Raw genomic sequence first — 21464 nt, 5'->3', positions numbered from 1 at the left:
TTGCTCATATCTCATTGAATGAAGCACAATCCCTTCTGATGGATTTGTGCCTAAAATTATCGGTGCATACAATATAATTAACTAACTAATCACAACTAGAAAGCAAGAGCATATAATTTAAGAGGGAATCGAGATGAAAATTGACTCAATAAATCTCACAAAAGACACATCAATATATTTTCAACAAGAGTGCATCCCTGCTTGGCTTGTTTTTCATTACAAACATCAAAGATAGCCACAAGGGCACTCACAACACACCACTACTACTCATACCAAAAGTTGACCTGCTCAGCCAAGATAAAGTATCAACACAATCTCTTGATAAAAACCACCTCTTGTGGTCACCAACATGCTATCCTCTTGTCTCTAATTGTGTGGAGAAGCCAAAGGTCATGTGCTCTCTCTACAACCATGGGGGTTGACCCTCATCACTACCTTTGAGTTTACTAGAATGAAGGCGACTCACCTCCACCTCCTTCTATGTAGATAATCACATGCATGAATGCCATGTGGGTAGACACATACAAAATAGTCCTCTAACCTCATAAGGATGAGATTCTATTAACCCAACAATCCCCCCCTCAGCCAAAATGAGGGAGAAGATGATACTGTGAAAAATAAAAAGAACATTCTTCCTACACATGCTCACAAAGAGCAACTATGCTCACATAATGCTCATAAAGAGCTTTGCATCAACACTATTGGCCCACAAAGAGCGAGATAAAAATGCTCCCAAAGAGCATGATCAAAAAGCATAATCCTAATCACTAAGATGATCAATCATACAACATAGTGACATCACTCATCCCTTGGTCTTCCACTGCCATTGTCTTATCCTTGGTTGGTTTTAGTACCTCATGACGTTGCTTCATATAGCAATATTTTTTGACATGTCCTTCCTTGTCACAATAGTTACATTTTTGTGTGTCTCATGCTGATTTTTTCTTTTGATCATTGGTTGCATACACCCTATTATCAAGCCATGTGAAATTACTACATTTCTCTTCACACAGGAGCATCCCCACATAGTCAAAGAAATCCATATTATCATTGAGTCTCAGAATGCAATTAATTTCACCATACCACTTTGTTGGTAGAATTTTGACCAACAAATCCTTCTTGTCCTTGTCTTCTACCCACGAGCCTCCTAACTTGATCAATTGTCTCAAAAGAGCTTGCATGCGGTTTAGAAACATTCCGAACATTTCTGACTTATTCATCTGAAGGTTGAAGAGGTATTGTTTGAGATTAGACTTTGAATGCCTTATATGTACTCCAAAAAGCGTTTCTAATGTTTGCCAGTTCTCAGCTATGGTTGCCTTGACATAACAAGGGGCAAAAATACTCTGGACCTAGAGATCTTCCCAAGTATCCCAATGCCTTCTCATCTTTATGCTCCCGAATTGGTATTTTACTTATTCATTTGAAGGTTGAAGAGGTATTTTTTGAGATTAGACTTTGAATGCTTCATATGTACTCCAAAAAGCATTTCTAATGTTTGCCACTTCTCAGCTACGGTTGCCTTGACATACAAGTGGCAAAAATACTCTAGACCTAGAGGTCTTCCCAAGTATCCTAACGCCTTCTCATCTTTATGCTCCCAAATTGGTATTTTATCATCATCATGTGACCTCTCCTTTGCTTTCTTTTCTACACTAGAGGTTATGCTCCACAATCCTTTCTACATGAAGAGAAGTCATGTAGCCAATTGCCCTAAGAAGCGAAGTTCTTCCCAATTGAAGGTTACTAGGAAAGCCTTGTGCTTATCTTTCTTGGAGGAGTCCATGTTCAAAACCTTTATGGATTGAGAAGGTTTCATAAATATTCCTCTGCAAGCATGTCGAGTGAACTCTTCCTATGACCCCATTTATTCCTGTGTTTCTTCATGACCAGAATACTTTGACCACTATTGTAAGGTAACCCTAGACATGCATGGACCACAACAGTTGTTATCTCAAGGAAAATTCATTGACAACCAAGCTCTGATACCACTGATGGATTTGTGCCTCAAATTATTGGTGCATGCAATATCATTAACTAACTAATCACAACTAGAAAGCAAGAGCATATAGTTTAAGAGGGAATTGAGATGATAATTGACTCAATAATTATCACAAAAGACACATCAATCTATTGTTAACAAGAGCACATACCTACAAGCATAAAAAATAGCACAAAGGCTTGTTGCTCATTACAAACATCAAAGATAGAAATAAAGTCTTGCCACAAAGGCACTCACAACATGCCACTACTACTCACACTTGCTCAGCAAAGATAAAGCATCAACATAACTGCTTGATGAAAGCTACCTCTCGTGGTTTCCAACATGCTATACTCTTGTCTCTAACTATGTGGAGAAGCCAAAGGTCATGTGTTCTCTCTACAACCACTTGGGTCAACCCTCATCATCGTCTTTGGAGTCTACTAGAATGAAGGCAACTCACCACCACCTCCTTCTACATAGATAACCACATGCATGAATGCCACGTGTATAGACACGTCCAAAATAGTCCTCTAACCTAATGAGGATGAGAGTCTACTAACCCAACACCTTCACCATGCAATTGCTAGCAGTACCTACCAAATATGTGGCTGAAAGGAGGACAAAGAAGGCATCACTTTCATTCAACCTCAAGCAAAACTTGTAAGAAAATATTCTCTATATCTTGGTTGCATCTTCCATGATCTAAAGATGTAAATAGCCAACTTTCTATATCAAGACAAAATTTCCAATAGATTAGCTTATACAATCACTTTGAAGTGTGTAACAACCCTCAATCATCTAGAGCACCTTTCAGAGTTATGTGTATAACAAGATAAGTTTTGTGTATACATTGAGTAATGAGCTATATGCAATCAAAATCCCATTGTATTGAATCAATATGGTCAATATCCTCTTCACTCAATTTAAAAGAAGAATAAGAAAAAAGAGTTGCTCTCAACTAAGAGATCAAATGTCATTCTTATTCCATCTTCAGAATCAACACATAGCTTAGACCTCTGCCTACTAGTAAGGCAAACTATGTTCTCACACAATCTTTCCCCTATAATTTCTTATGAATTACATATTGAAATAGTTTGGTCTCCACCAATCGTTAGAAAAAATCTATTACAAGAGATAGAAAGGGAGATGAAAATTTAGAAACCTGACATTCCCTTTGGCTTTACCCATGATACAATTTCATTTTTGGAATTCAAGCCCACCTTTGCTTCATGGATATGTCAAATCCCATTGGAATCCCCAAGAGCCTTAAAATTGTGGCCTTCTTGATTTGATGGCATCCCAAATTCTACAAAAATTCTTGCTACTTACCACAAAGAGTGTCATACCCTATTTTTGTATGAATAATTCTAGAGCCTGATGCTTTATGGAAGATGTCTAGATAGTCCATTATGCTCCAACATCTTGCTTAGTATTATTGGGGGTAAGAGTAGTGTCATTAGCAAATTGCTGACACACTAATTGCTTACTAGACATAAGTTCAATCCCTCTTAGGTTACCTTCCCATATCTGACTCTTGAGAAGCCACCCAATAGAGTCAGATGCTATTGCAAAGAGAAGAGAGGAAAGAGGGTAACCTTTTCTAATTGACCTCTTCAAGAGAAAAGGGGCACTCATGTCTCAATCGACTCTTACCTTGGCTGAAGCATTAGTGAGTAAAAGCTAAATATAGGAGATTAAAAAAGAACCCAGGCCCATCTTGTAGAGATTGTAGGAGGAAATCCCATTCCATCCTATCATAGGCTTTGTCAAAGTCTATCTTGAGGAAGCATATATCTTGCTTGGTTTCCTTAGCATATTCACCCCCTTCCCAAAAATTTATAATTGCCTCCAAAAGGTGACGACCTTTTATAAAACCTCTCTATTTTGGAAGAATCCAGTCCTTCATCTTTTTTTTTGAATTATGAGAACTAAAGTCTTAGAAAATATCTTTGTAGCTATAGTTAAGCATTGTGAGAGGTCTCTAGTTCCTGAGATCTTATTTAGAGCCTTACTTGGGGATGAGCTTGATGATTCCACCATTAACATGAGGGGAGAGAGCAACCTTTTCTATACTTTCTTGCCACAACAGTAGCAAGTAAGGTTCTACTAGCTCCCAAAATACCTTATGAAATTCAATGGAGAGACCATCCTCTCCTAGTGTTTTACCATCGGCCATCACTGTGACTACCTCCTTTAGCTCTTCAATGGTGAAATGCTTATCTAAATAGACCCTATCAAATTTCTGTATTGCTTTATCTCTTACAAATTGACATAGCTCTCTAGCTCTCCATATCTCTTCATTTGGAATGACTGCCAAAGAGGCTGGGATGTCCTCCTTGACTCTTTTTCTTTTGATAAGTTTCAAGGTTTCCTTAGTAGGTCTATCCATCTAACCTGCCCACCAATGTATGAAATACATCTTGGAGTCATTCAATCTAATATATGTTCTTGTTTTTTGATCCCTTTTTTGGCAATAAGTAAATCCCTTTGAGTATCTAGATATCTTAATGTAACCTCATACTATAAACTCTCAATTTTGCTCTGAATAAAATTCATTCTCTGAGCTCTTACCCTAGCTCTATGCTTTCTAAAGCTGTCTTAAGCATTTTTTAAGTATTCTCAATTGGAAAAATCCAAGCATCTGCAACAAACCTACCCCATTTTCCCAAGCTTTCTTTATCAAGGATTGAACACTCTTCAAAGCAATCAGTTGTGGGTCTCCTTTGAAGCAAGAGGCTCCTCTGTGTGACCAAACCCAAAATCATAGCATAAAAAGACAGGCTTGTGGTGTGAAAGAGTTAAGGCGGAGAAAGTCTTAGTCTTTAAAGAAATGAGGTTATTTAGAATACCTTGTGAGAGATAAAACCTATCCAATCTGGCTTCTCTCTTGTACTCACCCAATTGGCTATTGCACCAAGTGAAATCCCCATCTGGACATGCATCCACCATCTTCCAGTGCTCTTTGAGTTCCTCTCAAGATCATGCTCATATCTGGTGATGATAGTGCCTTTTTCCAACCATCTATCCCTCTTCAACTCTACCATATTGAAATACCCCATAGCAAAACAATTGTCATCTGCACTCAAAAGAGAATCCCATAATACCTTTCTTTTTACTATTGAATTGGGAGCATACACAAAGATTACTACAAAATTAATCCCTTTAATAAAGCATTTGAGGAGCACCCATCTATTTTGCCCATTTGTGATCACTTGGGTGACTCCTCCATTATAATGAGAGAGGACTCCAATAGTAGTCCCTCCCTTCCCTACCACATAGAAAGTAAAGTACCAGACTCTTATTTTATCTAAAGACTTCAATCTACTCTCTAAGTTGTCTCCATAGTCCTTGACATCTTTTAATGCAAGGAAAGTAGGGGAAAGTGAATTAGCCCTCAACCAATGAGATATCTCTTCTCCTCTTCTAGGGTCCATCAACCCTCTAACATTAAGAGTCAAGAAGGAAAATGATTAATCTGGCATTCTTTTTCTACCACTTTGTAGCTTTGGGTTTGGGGCTATTTACCTTAGTAATAGATTTAGATTTCCTTCTTTTATGTTGGACCCCGGTGAAGGCTTTCCCTTGAGTGGTGTCCCCTTGGCTTCTTGGGGTGCCCTTGATTAGCTCTTCTTCTAAATCCTATTCACTAATATCTTCCCCATCCATGGCATCCTCTCTATTAACATCTTCTTTAAACTCTTTTGACTAGTTAGATTCAATAATCATGTGATCATCATGATCCTCTCGATTACTAACTTCAATGTCAGTCCCGTTATCCTTGAAATGTTTAAAGGAACTTTTATCTGCTATAGGAGCTAGCACAATTTCCTTACCTTTTTCAATATTGCTCTTGGAAGTTTTCCCCTCTTACTGAGTACTCAAGGCACTGAAGGAGCCTTGGGAACCCATTTCTTTGTAGGTACAACTTGCTTTGGAATAATAGGGGCAGCCTCTTTGGGCATTCCCCTTTTTAAAGGGAATTTTTTCTCCAGATGTGTGGATAGTCTACACAAGAAGAAATAATTATGCAAAGTCTTGTAATCCAAGGGCTACTCCCTAAAGGTACTACCATTTCTATTTGGATTCTGAGGGCCTTGGGCATTCCCTTTGCAATATCCATCTTGATATACACTTGGGGGTTACCTCTAGGATTAATGAAGTTTTGCTATTCCACTTCAAGGACTTCACCTAAGGTAATTTATTACATGGATAAAGAGGAAGGTCAGATAGGTCTACCCAAACTAGAATCCTAGTGGATCTAGGGGCATCTAGAGAAAAATCGTTGGACCACCATTCCAAGTATAAAGGCTGATTTCTTATGGTCCACAGACCACGTTGTAGGGCTCTTGCTGCCATATGAGGCTTTTCAAAGAGGAAAACAAAGAAACCTTTTTTCAAGAATCCAACATTCAACACATTCATGCCCTTCCTTACCCAATTTATTCTGATCAAAGTCTCAATAAAGGCCATTGGGGGTTTGAATCTAGGAAGGAAGCCTACCAAAGCATGAGTACGCATCCACAAAATTGAATCATTGAGGAGTTGTCATCTAGGAAGGCCATAACTTACTTACTTGCACTAAGTGGTTCATCGTCACCCTTAGTGTGGCATGCCCCTTGAGTAGTTGGTTGTGCAAGAGCTCCTATTGCTTGATTGTCTTGGGGCGTCCATACATTCATGTTTGGATGGTTGGCTACGGGTCCTTCCCAGTAAGTTTGTGATCAACTCTTCATCCTCTTGCACCTTCCTCATTGGTTGTGGCATTTGCAGTGCCTTCTCTAGCTCCAACTTGATTGTTTGCACTTCCTTTGGTTTTGTCTTTATAGCTGGAGTTATTACCACTGGATTCACTCTATAAGTGTCCACTATATGTTGGGGGGTCATCTCTTCTAACTTCTCCTCCTTCACTTGCAACAAGAAAGGCACCTATATTGATGAAGTTGCTATAAGAACTCGCTCTCCCTCTTCAAAGTAATTGCTTGCACCTCTTTTGTACTTAGTAGAATTAAAGGGCAAGGCTTGGTATATGATTTCAAGAGCCATGGACCCATCTAGATGGGTGAGTATAGTAGTAACACACAATACTGGGGGAGGCTAAAGAATCTCCCCCATGGCTTTTGAGCTGTATGATAGTAGGTGGGTCAAACTACTCCTCCTCTACCTCCTCAAGTCTCAACTGCCAGAGAAGGAGGATCCATTACACTAAGGAGGGAAGAAGTGTGCTTCCACACCATAGGAATCTTTGGCTAAAGTAGGAAGGTTTGTTTGTTTGAGAAAGAAAACTCATTAAAAACAACAAAGCCAGCAAATATTTGGCTTGTCCAGTTCATGCAGCAATGTGACTTTCTCTCTAAGCCTCGAGATTATGAACAATACCATGTAGAAGGAAACATGCATTAGTGTCTAGTTGAGGAAAAGGGGGGTAGCAATGGTAACCTGTGTGTCCATAATCATCAAAGCTACTACCCTCTCCATCTCCATCTCCTACCCGTGTCTCATTTCATGTAGGACATTTTATGTAACCCATAAATACTTTAATTTCATAATGTGTGGGTCTCGACGGTGACTCACGTGTTGTGGGGATGTTGAAGAGATGTTGATGGAGCCTCCACTCCAAGCTAATCCTTGTGAGAGAAATGCAAGGCATGAGTCATCCGCAAGTGTCACTCAAGCAGCTCGGATTGTTGCATTGATGTGTTTCCATTAGAGAAAGAGGGAAGGGGGAGAGAGGAGAGGAGAGGGGAGAAGGGAAGGAGAAGAAGAGGAGAAGCAGAGGGGAAGAGGGGAGTGAAGGGGGATGGAGTGGCAAACACAAGGGCACTACAATGGAAATAAGGGAACACCCAAAACACTCTCTTGGAAGAGAAGAGGAGCTTGTATTGAAACTTGTGCAAACAACAATGAAGACCAAAGTCAACACTTTGGCCTTTTACACAAGTCACATTTTGAAGGGAGGGCCAACCCTTTTCCTTTTTAGCACTCTCCTTCTCTTTACAACCAAAGGCTCTTGGGCCCCTAGGGTGCCAAGGCATTTTACTACTCTTTCCATCTCTCCCTTTTGGTGGAAATAGCACTTGTGTTAACCATATTAAGGTGCTTGGGACAAACCTAGCATTAGGAGGTGGCCCTAACCAGTTCCCAAATAGTGCTTGTGTTAACCTTACACCTCCTAAGCTTAGGTGATTTGGGGCCCAAACTCCCTGACACGTCTTAAACCATTCGTGGTTCAAACCCCATGCATGAGCTCAAAACCTGGAGTGGAGGTTTAACTCCCGTGAGACACTCAGCTACAACCTTGTACGTTGCCTGGATGCCTTTGCCTCAGGCTATTTGGGGATCAAACTCCTTGAGTTTGAGCTGTTCTCCTTTCATGGCTATTTTCATGGGTGTGGCTATTTTCGTGGACGTAGACATGAAATGTGCACGTTGCTTGCAATCTTTGGTCTTGGGTGTTAGCTAGAAGATACAACCTGTGCCTGGAATCCTTGGACTTTGGGTATTTGTGGATCAAAGTTCTTGAGCTTGTCTGTTAGAGTAGATCATGTAGCCTAATCACCTTTGATCAATCACTGATTACCCTACATTCAGGGATTGTCCTCTGTCTTCTTTCTTGGGTCAGTTGCATTGGAGGAGGTCGGTGGTGAATACTGTCTATAGGATTGCATAGTGGTCCAGCTATCGTGGAGTGAGATGAGTGAGGTATGAGCGGTACTTACAAAAATGGGTGGCATGCATGTCCTCGTAGGTGCAGATGTGATGTCCATGGAGATTGCGGACACAAAGGTAGAGGCAAAGCTCCTGGAATTGCATGAGCGAGGAGATCGCAGAGGAGTAAGAGGAGGAGGTTGTTGAAATGTACCACTGCTATGACAACTGGATCAGAATTGAGCCGTATGTGTCATTGAATGATTGGAGATGGAAGCAAAATCCTTCCTGAGTCATGTCTTTAGGGAAGTTGTACTTTGGAAAGTTGTACAACATATTTGGGTCTTGCTACTGGAGTTCTCTAAATTTGGGCCAAGTCCATCGATGTTCCATTGGCATATACAATGGGTGGGTGCATCGATTGACATGGGCACTACAATAGTAGCACCAAAATTTCTCTAGCTTCAAGAAGGGGAATCACCATTGTGGCTATAGGCCGGCATCTACATTGGTCTTTGGGACTCAAGCATCGGGGGTGAGGCTATAGCCTCCTCTTGTGCACTTTGGATGCTCACATTGCCAATCGTCGAAGGACTGCATGATGAATTGTGTGAGGGGTGCACCTCAAAGATTTCATAGAGATGGAGGTGGAATCCCTCGAGATGGCACTTCCAATGATGCATTAGAACACTATTTGGCGGTTCCTAAAAGGATTGTAAGTCTGGGCGCCATTGGACATCTTCAGGGGGGGCAGTAGGCAGGGATGGTAGAGCATCATCATCTGCAATGGGCATTGGCTCAGCTATACCTGTTGGCATTGTTGCATTGGCTATCTGTACAAAATTGGTTGCTCGAAGCAGCGTGTTGAAGGTTGTGTCAAGAAGGTCAACCAAAGTAGTAGAAGAGATGGACTAGGAGGTCTTGTGCTGTGCGGTGGTTGTGTTAGAGGCATTAGATGAATACTTGGGCAGTGTTGTCCGAGGGATGGGAGGTTGGGTGGGTTGGGTGGGATCTAGAGGAGGTAGTGGTGGAATTTTGGTAGTGGGGGCTGTAGTATTAAAGAGGGTGATGGCTTCATGTCCCTCTTCCTTGGTGACTTCCTCTGGGTAGGCTACATGAATTGTTTCAAAATTGCTCACCAAGGACTCAAGTGAGTCTTGGAGAGTCTATAGCACCCTATTGAAGAGGATTATTATGCCGACGAGGTGGTAGGTTGTGGAGTGGTAGGCTGCGAGGTCCCCTTGAGATTGGACTGTAGAGGATTGACCATAGGTTTGCATTCAATTGATGTCTTCTTGTAGACTTTCGGGTGTGTAGACCCACAGCGTGAGTTGCTCTCGCTTTGTGATATGCATCACTTCATCATCCATTAAGGGACTCAATGATGATGTGGCACCAGGCTTGAAAATTGAGGAGGATGGATGGGCGGCTAAGGTATGGAATCAAAGCAGTGGAGAAGAGATAGAGAAGTGCGTTGGAGATCTAACGAGAAGTATGACATGGCTAAGGTGGGGCGGTAGTGGTCGAGGTTACAATGACAAAGGATAGTCTGGAGGGTGTTAGGAGGAAGTGGAGTAGAGAGGTCTAAGTGGTGGATGAGGTTTTGCATGCGGAGTGCATTGAAGTGCATTTGGAGGGTCTAGGAGATGCTATATGGTGCTCGTGTGCATGTGGCAAACTGTGCGGAGACCTCCCTGTACATCTGAAACTCATGTTGCTCTCGGTCTTCTAATCCTAACTCCTCTGATTGGCCAGGGGTGCATTGGCATTTGTTCTCTACTTGGAGGGAAACCCTAAGTTCCCTTTCTTGTGCCAGGAGATCCTATAAAGATTGGATTTGTTGTTCCTGGTGCTCCTATGTTTGGGTGTATTCGCCTCTACCTGCGCTTTTTGTTCTAGCATTGACCACAGGATTTGTTGGCCTAGTCCATGAGCATTTTGACCAGGGAGTTGCTTGTGGTGAGGTCATTTTTGAGCCTTGCAATGGATAGCTCGAGCTCCTTAGCTTTGGCTCGATACTCTTCCGCTCTTTGTACTGCTGCATGGCCCGTGGCTTTGGCTGCAACCATTACAGATTGGCTGTCATGTGTGGAGAGCTGTGCCTGAAGGAGGCTAGCTAGAGTTGTGAGGTTTGTTCTTGCCTCCTCTGCAAAATTGTGCGGGCAACTTGTGGGAGCTATGCCATGGCTTCAAAGAGGTTCTATTCCATCAAGTCCGCACGTGATAGCTGCTCAGCCAACATGTGGCTATAGCCACCTAATGCCCTATACTAGTGTGTGCTACAAAACTGTAGGGCCTTTGCCCATGGAGAGGAAGAGGTGCCAGTGGTGAAGGATGTAATCTCTTGGGGGGATGTGGAGACTGAGACATAGGGCACAACAGGAGTGGTCAGCATGGCTTGGGCCCCTAGATGGATGATAATGGTGACAGTTTTGTCACCGTGGAGGTCTTTGATGAGGATGGGGTCCTCCTTAACCCATTTGCCTTTATTCTGAGAATCCACCTGCTGGAAGCACAGTTGTTTCTTGCATCTGTCAGTCCTCATATTGTGCAAGCAGTTGACTGGGGTCAATTGCACATGACTGGCTGGAGTGGCACTAGGAGTTGTCCTCGCTCGCTTGGGCTTGGTTTTTGTCTCGTCGAGCTTTTTTTGTGCTAAATGTTTTGGCTCGACTAGTGGGTGCTGGTGTAGCCAAGTAGTAGAGAACCGGCATGTATAGTATGGGATGCCAGATTACTTCTGCATTTGTGTTGAGGACATCCCTCATTTGGTTGCAGAAGTGGTCAATCCAACTGGTCTCCTGGGGCTCCACCATGCACAATAGGATATTTGGCACAACAAATTGATGGTGGTCCATGTGCTTGACTTGTGTGAGCCATTGCAAGGCTCTTGCTGGCCTTTCCACCTCGAGCTTGTGAATGGCTATGAATTGGAGTCGGCCCTTGCTCTTCTGGTGGTCATAGTGACAAACCGTTTTGAGGGCATCCAGCTTTTTCTTTTTGGAGTACCTGTCACTGATGACTGGGAGGTTGAAGGTTGCCCGTATGATTTGGTAGTGGTGAGGATTTCTTGTAGCATCTCGGAGGATGCCAATGAAGGTGTTGCTATTGTATGCCTGGAGAAATTCGGTGAGCAACTTCATGTCTAGGTGGCATGGGAGCCACTTTGCTTAAGTTGGCAATTTTGAGTGCATCCTCCACTACTGGCTCTTTCAATGCTACATATGCTGCTAGGGTATGGTAGTGGAGGGTGTAGTTGTGGTCTTTGTACATGAAGCATGAGTGCACAATGCACACGTCCAATTCTTGGAGCCATGCTTCTCCAAGTGATGAGTGTGCCTGGGAGCGCACGACCTTATACTCGCCTGCTGATGGGACCGGTGGTGGATATTTCCTCTTCTCCTTGTAGATCTTCCATGGGGATCTTGGAAGGCATGCAGATTGTGGCAAACAAAGTGCTTTGGGAGTCTAATGGGCAAGTGGCCTGTGGGATAGGGTGAGGTTGGAGTCCCAAGTTTGATTCAAAGTCAAAGAACTCGTGTTTGGGATCCATCGAAAAGAGGTATGGAAGTTGAGTGATGAGGGAGTCGGTGGATGAGGAAGAGCCGGAGGACATGGACAACTTGTTCAGATGGTAGTGGAAGAGGGTAGGAGGCTGCGAGAATTCTGGGAAAATTTTGCAAGAGTTTGGGGGCAACTACTATGGTGATGGCCCGGTGGGATAAGCCTATGAATATAGATCTTACATCCCCACGACCGGCGGGGTATGGGCATAGCGATGGTCAGCGAGGTAAATAGATGGCAACAGTCAGTGCGGTAAGTCGATGGCAACGGGCGATAGGGTCTTTCTTTGGCAACGATCGGCAGAACACCTTTATGGCAGCGGTCAGTGTGATTTTCCTTAGGCAACGATCGGTGTGATTTGGCCAGGGCTACGGTCGGTGGGGTCTTTCTTTGGCGATGACTGACAGAATACCTTTATGGCAGTAGTCGGTGTGATTTTCCTTGGGTGGTGACTAGCGTGATTTGGCTAGGGCGATGGTCACTGGGGTCTTTCTTTGGTGACAACCATCAGGATACTTCTTGGGCAATGAACTATGTTATTTGGTGATGGTGATGGTTGGTGGGATGTTGGGATCATGACGGTTGGCGAGATGTTGGGATCGTGACAACCAGCGGGATACTGGCTATGTAAATGAGTAAAAGGAAGAAAGAGAGAGAGTGGTGGGGAGGTGCAAAGGGGGGAAAAGAGTGAGTGAGTATAGTGCTATTGTGCGGTACAGACGTGAATGTGAGATCAGCATGCAAGATGGTGAACAAATGCAAAAATGGATGACTGATTCTAATCACCTAGTGTTGGCGGTGGGTGTATATGTGTGTGTTCGGCTAGGACTAGTGGGTTGCGGGTGCATCGGGTGAGATGCCTACCATACTGACTCACCTAGACCTGGACGAGATGATTATGTGGAATGCATTGTGGCAGGCGCTGTGCTACTGTATAGCGTGTTAAAAGCCACGTAGAGTAAGTGTCCACCTTGTTTTTTACCTTGGATGCCAGAGGCACATTGGCATCGGGCTTAGTTGTTGGTTCATCTTCTTGGGGGGAGCGGGTTCTTGTGGGATTGTCCTTGGCATAGACCCTTTCTTTCTTGAGTGGGTTGGCACCATCGAAGGTGGTACTTTGGAGGGTTGGCCTTTGGAATCAGAGGGAGGTTCTGGTGTAACACCTCGTATGGGGGGTCAATTCTTGAGGGACTCTCTGGCTGTCCTTGGTGACATTTGTGTTGAGGCACACTACTCGTGGTAGTAGTGTGTCCTCGGTACCTATGGGTTGGCCTGCTTTGTTCGTTCGTCGACAGGTTCTTGTGGTGCTGTATCTCAGGGAGACATAGGTTCTTGTGTTGTTGCCTTCTGTACCTTTGAGCCTTGAACCTTCAACTTCGGGACCCAGGCGACCTTCTTGCCTTAGCCGCCCGAGTGGTTGGTGCTGATCGAGTTGTTGGAGGGGTGTGGTGGTGGATGAGATGGGAGTGCGGCGGGCTAGTGACATGGCCTTCTTGTAATAGATGCTTTCAAAAGAGACGTCCCTGAGGCGATTGGGACCTTTTGTGTTGTTTGGACTTCCTCTGGGAGTCGGGTTTGATTGAAGTGATGTTGGGCATAGAGGATAGCCTCTTGTACTTGCTATTCATGCATTTTTTGAGCTAGGGATGGTGGTGGCAGTGGAATGGGCAATGGCACTGCGGCTAGCTTTCTTTGTCCTTTGAGCTGGGACTTTTGGTGGGATGTTGGAGGTGGTAGGGGATTCTAAACCACCCTGCTATGTAGCTTCATTGTCGTGGATTGGCGAGAGTAGAATTGAAGAAGCAGGGCTTGGTCCATACAGTGAAATTACCTCTGTTTTGCCACCATTGGTGAGTGAAGTAGTCTAGGTACACGAGTCGATTTGATAGTTCATGGTGTAGCACCAGGTTCTTACCAATAAAATCTATTCTTCGGTTGCTTCTATGGGGAGAACATAAAAGAGTATATCCAGTGCCTGGTGTACAACCGTTAGACTTAAATTCACAAAACGCAAAGTTTGTAGGAGTTGGCCATTTATAGCTCATATTGAAGCAATGGTGAGGGTTAGGGGTACCTGTAGCTTTTCCCATACCTCATGGTAGAGAAAGTTGTGGCTCGCTCTTGGATCCACGAGTGCTTTGATGCGCATGCGATGCGGAACCAGATAGTTGAACAAGCGACCTAGCTAGCTCCACCGTTAGCTCATCTGTTAGTTGCATCTGTTCAGCCGTTGCCTTAAGCAATGTCATTTGCCTATGCTGTCGGAGCTTAGCATTGCAGATTCTAGCTTCCTCGATGGCCTAGCATTTCATTCTAGCCACCTTGGCCTTGAGTTCTTTTTCTATATGAATGGCTTGAAGGGTGGAGAGAGTGAGTGGGGGCTGTAGTATCTTTTTAATTGCTCCCATTAAGGGAGCCATCCATTTTTGTCCCATCAAGGGTGGCTATTTGACACAACTCTTGGGGAGTGATCTCAACTATGCAATAGGGAACCATACCTTGGTACTTAAGCTTGTGTTTAGTATTGTAGACGTTGTATAGGAGTGCGAAGTCTCCTTCTACTAGGTCCTTGTTTTTGACATTGCGATCGAACCACTTTTTCCATCGGGCCTTTTCTACTTGGAGAGAGTAGGCTACATGCAACCTTGTCTCTTCTAACCTTTCTAGGTCAACTAGCCATTCTGCTAGTGTGTTCTCTATGAGTCTTTCCTTAACAGTAAGATGAAGGCTAGGCACTACATACTCCATTGGAATTACTGGAACCCCTTTGTGGACATGTCTACAGGGAGGGAAGGTCAGCAAGATCCTACTTTCAAAAAACAGACCAGGATGGAAACCACCTTCGCCAATCTAGGACCCTTCGCCTATGCCAGACCTTCCCAGTGGGAAAACATGGATGATGAAAATCCATGGATGAGGGAATTCCAAAAGCAAGACCCCAATCGATGGGATACTAGGAACTTCCAAGGTTGAGCTCGTGCCTTATGAACCTCCAACAATCCAGGTGCCGCCAACCTTTGCCAACTATGGGGCACCATAGTTTCCACCCTACCGCCCATTGCATGGAACTAACGTTCCCATGCCCACTCCCTCTGAGAGTGCATCCGTTCACATCCATACCAACTACACCAATGAATGCAAGCCTTGGCAAATCCGTTCCAATGCCAATACCAACAACTAGATGGATACTACCACTTGGGCCAGCTAGCCTTGCACCCGTCAGGCCCACAGTAACACCACCTTTGCTAGCCACTCAAATAGTGTTAACTGATGAGGCGATGTGTATCTTGGTGAACGCCCTAGGAAGGGGGGACACACCACATCCACCCGCCCCAGTGTTCCCCACAAAGATTGCGAATCCCTCAAGGAGCCGACCCATAGCCATCTCCAAGCTAATGACCAAGTTCCTTGGAGAAGGAGGCCCAGTCTCCCACATGGAGCGGTTTGAACATATTTGTGAAGCTTTTGGCACTCTCGAAGACCTAGAGATGGCCAATGCCTTTGGTCTCAGCCTGGATGGCAAAGTAGACCAATGGCATAGGGCTCTCACCCTAGAAGAGAAGATAAACTGGGAGACATTGAAAAAGGCCTTGATTGTGGCGTTCACCCCTAGTGGTCATAAATGGAGCCCGATCAACCAATTGTATGGTGTAAAGCAGAATGATAAGAAATCCCTAAGGAATTACATCGTCAGGATTAAGCACCTCAATGCTCGCTGTGAACTGTACGAGTAGATGAGCAATGAACGGCTGTTGCCTTGCTTCCTTATTGGATTGGCAGACCTGAAACTGCATGACCACCTTATGGTGATGAATCCTACCTATGAAGAGAGTGGGAAAGAAGGAAGGAGTCTCACTTACAGCTTTCTCACATACACAACGGGGGAATATACACAAAGGTGGCGTCTCACTGGCCCATCTATAGACTGATGCATATCATAAAGTAGCATATGCAACCAAGCTACCTCACATGCAGCCATTGTTGCACCCCTATACTCAACCTCTATGCTCGACAAGGCAACTGTAGGCTGTTTCTTGCTGCTCCAAGTGACTGTAGCACTCCCAAAAGAGAACACATATCCACTGGTAGATCGTCTATCAGAAATACTACCAGCCCATCAGCATTAGTGTATCCATGCAATTGTATCTGAACCCCAATCTCATAAAATAGTCCATACTACAATGTGGACTTCACATACCTCAGTATGTGTCTAGCCACATCTAAAAGCAATTTCCTTGGAGCCTGCATAAATTGACTTACCAAACCAACAGCATAGCTCAAATCTGGCCTGGTAATAGTCATATAAATCAAACTTCCTACTATGCGTCTGTACATAGTAGGATCTTCCAGAAGCTTACCTACATCTGCGCTCAGCTTCACATTCTGCTCCAAAGGAACTGAAATAGGCTTATAGCCTGTGTCATCCCATATTTGACAACATGTCCAATCCATACTGCCTCTGCAAGAGCCATATCCCACTTGTGGATCTAATCACCTCAATGCCCAAGAAGTAACGCAGCTCTCCCAAATCCTTCATCTCAAACTTCTGGTTTAATAGCATTTTCACATGAAGGATATCTTCATCACTATCACCTGTGATGATCAAATCATCAACATAAATGACAAGCAGCATAATGCCTTTCTTTGTTTTTCTCACATAAAGTGAGAAATCTGCCTTGGAAATCTGAAAGCAAATAGTGACAAGATATTGTCCTATCTTGTTAGACCATGCTCTAGGTGCTTGCTTCAAGCCATACAAGGCTTTCTTCAACCTGCAAACAAACTCAGAATGAACAGCATGAACATAACCTGGTGGCTGCTCCATATAGAATTCTTCTTGCAAATCACCATGCAAGAAAGCATTCTTTACATCCATATGATGTAAAGACCATCCCTTTGATGCAGCCATAGCAATGACTACTCTTATGGTTGCCATCCTTAAAACCAGAAAGAATGTTTCTTCATAATCAATGCCATATGTCTGTGCATACCACTTGACAACTAATCTTGCCTTGTATCTACTCACAGAACCATCTGCATTGGGCTTCACCTTATAGACCCACTTGCAACCAATTGCATTCTTGTCCCATGTAGCATTTGCTTCCAAGGAATCCATTCCTTCATCCATGGCTTTCTCCCATTTTTCTTTTCCCATGGCTTGTGAAGATAGTGGGAGAGAGGGAAGGAGTCTCACTTGTGGCTTTCTCACATACACAATGGGGGAATACACACACAGGTGGAGGCTGAAAACAGTTTTTCTCTTGTTAGTTGTGAAAGCCAAAAGAACTCTAGTACAAAGAAATAGAAGAACCCTATATGTGGGTCTCAAACCAAACTCAACTAACTAAGGTGGCATACTAACTGTGCCACAAACTAGAGTAGATAAGGATAGCTGTCATCTAGCTATTATTCGTGGGCGGTGTACCAACCGCATCTCTAGCTAACAAGTCAGTGACATAAATACACAACGGTCACCCTGGCATATCACGAGTGGAGCTCGATATCTCAACACTCCCCCTTGAGCTCAATCCCAATTCTTGCACACCAAGCAGGTCTCTGAACTTGCGCAGCTTCTCTGCGCCCAATGCCTTCGTGAATATGTCAACGACCTGATCCTCTGTGCTGACATAAACTAGATCAATAAGACCTAGTAAAACCTTCTCCCGCACATAGTGATAATGCAACTCAATGTGCTTTGTCCTAGCATGATAGACTGGGTTATTTGCCAAGTGTATACTGCTCATGTTGTCATAATAAATGACAACTGGCCCATCTGTAGATTGATGCATATCATAAAGTAGATTATGCAACCAAGCTACCTCATATGCAGCCATTGCTGCACCCTTGTACTCAGCCTCTGTGCTCGACAAGGCAACTGTAGGCTGTTTCTTGTTGCTCTAGGTGACTGCAGCACTCCCAAAAGAGAACACATATCCACTGGTAGATTGTCCATCAGAAGTACTACCAGCCCAATCAGCATCAGTGTATCCATGCATTTGTATTCGAACCCCAGCCTCATAAAATAGTCCATACTACAATGTGGACTTCACATACCTGAGTATGCGTCTAGCCGCATCCAAATGTGGTTTCCTTGGAGCCTACATAAACTGACTTACTAATCCAACAACATAGCTTAAATCTGGCCTGGTAATAGTCATACAAATCAGACTTCCTACTATGTGTCTGTACATAGTAGGGTCTTCCAGAAGCTCACCTGCATCTGTGCTTAGCTTCACATTCTGCTCCAAAGGAAGTGAAATAGGCTTACAACCTATCATCCCATATTTGGACAGCATGTCCAATCCATACTGCCTCTGCAAGAGCTGTATCCCACTTGGTGATCTAATCACTTCAATGCCAAGGAAAAAATGCATCTCTCCCAAATCCTTCATCTCAAACTTCTGCTTCAATAGCATTTTCACATGAAGGACATCTTCATCACTATCACCTGTGATAATCAAATCATCAACATAAATGACAAGCAGCATAATACCTTTCTCTGTTTTTCTCACATAGAGTGAGAAATCTACCTTGGAAATCTGAAAGCCAATAGTGACAAGATACTGTCCTATCTTGTCAGACCATGCTCTAGGTGCTTGCTTCAAGCCATACAAGGCTTTCTTCAACCTGCAAACAAACTCAAGATGAATAGCATGAACATAACCTGGTGGCTGCTCCATAAAGACCTCTTCTTACAAATCACCATGCAAGAAGGCATTATTTACATCCATTTGATGTAAAGACCATCCCTTTGATGCAGCCATAGCAATGAATGCTCTTACAGTTGCTATCCTTGCAACCGGACTGACTGTTTCTTCATAATCAATGCCATATGTCTGTGCATACCCCTTGACAACTAATCTTGCCTTGTATCTGTTCACAGAACCATCTGCATTGTGCTTGATCTTATAAACCCACTTATAGCCAATTGCATTCTTGTGTTTAGGCAAAAACACCAATTCCCATCTAGCATTTGCTTCCAAGGCATCCATTTCTTCATCCATGGCTTTCTTCCATTTTTCATTTACCATGGCTTGTTCAAAAGAAGTGGGTTCTGGTTCCTGTATCACTGTGACCATATAGGCATAGTGAATGGCTATAAATCCATCATATTTCAACCTATCCACAGGATACCTAGCTCTGGTAGACCTACGCAAAATAGGCTCACTTCCAGGTGCTCTCAAAACATCCCTGGTCTTCCTTACTCTAGGTGTAACAATAGAAGGAATACCCAACTCATCATCAATGCTCTGTTCTGAGCCACTGGATTCACCATCCACATAAGAGTGACCTGTATTCACATCAAACATGGGCTGATCTAACTTCTCTTTTCCTTTTCGTGATACCTGTGTACCACTATCTACATTGCTTTGAGGAGATTCTCCTGATCTCAATCTACCTGTCCATGGCAAAGTATGTGAAGCACTCCTAGAGGACACTGCAGGTCCACTGATATTTTGTGATTGTTGCTGTGAATTCTGTGCAGCATTACCATTTTGTGCATCTACATCAATCATCACATTTACTGGTTTATACCAGCTGCTCATCTCATCAAAAACAACATCTCTGCTCACTGTAAACTTACGAGTAGAAGGGTTATAGCATCTATACCATTTCTGCTATAGAGAATAACCAATAAAGACACACTTCTCAGCTTTTGGATCCAACTTGGACCTCAACTCATCTGGCACATGAACATAGGCAATGCAACCAAAAATTTTCAAATGAGAAATGTCTAGTTTCCTACCAGTATGCATCTCCTCTGGCGTCATGCCATGTCCTGCTGCAGTGGGAGTCCTGTTCATTATGTAAAATGTTGTAGCAACTGCTTCAGCCCAATAATAATATGGTAGATCTTTTTCATTTAGCATGGCCCGAGATACCTCTCCAATATGCCTGTTTTTCCTTTCTGCAAGTCCATTTCGCTGTGGCGTATGACTGCATGAATATTGCTGCTTTATGCCATGCTCTTAAAGGAACCTTGCAAACTCATTTGAGAGGTACTCTCCCCCTCCATCTGACCTTAGGCATTTTATTTGCAAGCCTGTTTCTTTTTCAACCATAGCTTGAAAAGCTTTGAAGTGCCAAAACAATTCACTTTTCTTTTTCATAAAATACACCCAAACTTTTCTGCTAAAGTCATCAATAAAAGTGACAAAATAGTGACAGCCTCCAATAGATGCAGCTTTAGTAGTCCACACATCAGAGTGGATTCATTCCATTGGCTTTTTACTCTCTTGAACATGCCTAGGAAATGGTTTCCTTGCCTGTTTTCCGAATTGACAGGCTTCACAAACCTTATGCATTTCTGCAACCTTGAATTTAGGCAATGCTGCAACAATATTTTAGGCTTGCATTGATTTAAGTCACTGTATATTAACATGACCAATGCGTTTATGCCAGATATCAATATCTGCAACTACACTGGTCCCATGTGCAAACATTGCTGCACTCAATTCAGGCATGTCCGCATCCAATGTAAACATCCTGCCCTTCTTCTTTCCTTTTGCTATCCAGCGACCGTTATTTTTCATATCCTCAACAAAGCATCCATGAGGATTAAATCTGACCTGCAAGCCCTGCTCAACCATTTGACTAATAGAAACCAGGTTCTTGGTGATGTTCGAGACATGAAATACATCAGACAGGTATTTCTTTTTCCCATCCTACATAGACAAAGGAATTTTACCAATTTACACAATAGGATGTGCAGTATCATCACCAGTATCCACAAATCCTGTTTTTTCCATTTTCCTTGCATCTTGCATCCATTCTGCATGACTTGTCATGTGGTTTGACGCACCTGAGTCAACATACCACACATCATTTCGTTCTTTTGCACTTGTCACAAAATTGGTCATATGCTGCACCATAAATAGATGCTCATTTCTGTCATCACCCTGTCTACTAGAAGATGCATAATTGCCTTGCTACAATTATCATTCATAATGTCATTCTGCTTTTTGTAGCAGTCCTTAGCCATATAACCCATTTTACCACAGTAGTAGCATTCAACATTGTTGTTTGCATTTTGGCCTCTCTGCCATCCACCACGGCCTCTTTGGCTCCCCTTGCCTCTAGAGTTACCATGTCCTCCTCCATAGGATTGGTTTTCTTGAGTTTGCTGCATATTCTGATTTCTACCACGGCCTACAGATCGGCCTCCTCTACCTCTGCCTCTACCTCTTCTAGCATTTGAGTAGAAGATAGTTTCTTTTGAAGTTCCTCTTGAAGAAGATGCACCCCCATTTCTCTGCTCTTCAGAAATAAG

The sequence above is a fragment of the Dipteris shenzhenensis genome, chromosome 21 (genome assembly GCF_047967505.1).
Source record: "Dipteris shenzhenensis isolate YYH24624 ecotype China chromosome 21, Dip_SZ_1.0, whole genome shotgun sequence".
Taxonomy (NCBI): Eukaryota; Viridiplantae; Streptophyta; class Polypodiopsida; order Gleicheniales; family Dipteridaceae; genus Dipteris; species Dipteris shenzhenensis.
The sequence above is the reverse complement of the archived record's forward strand: the minus strand, read 5'-3'. Positions refer to the sequence as shown.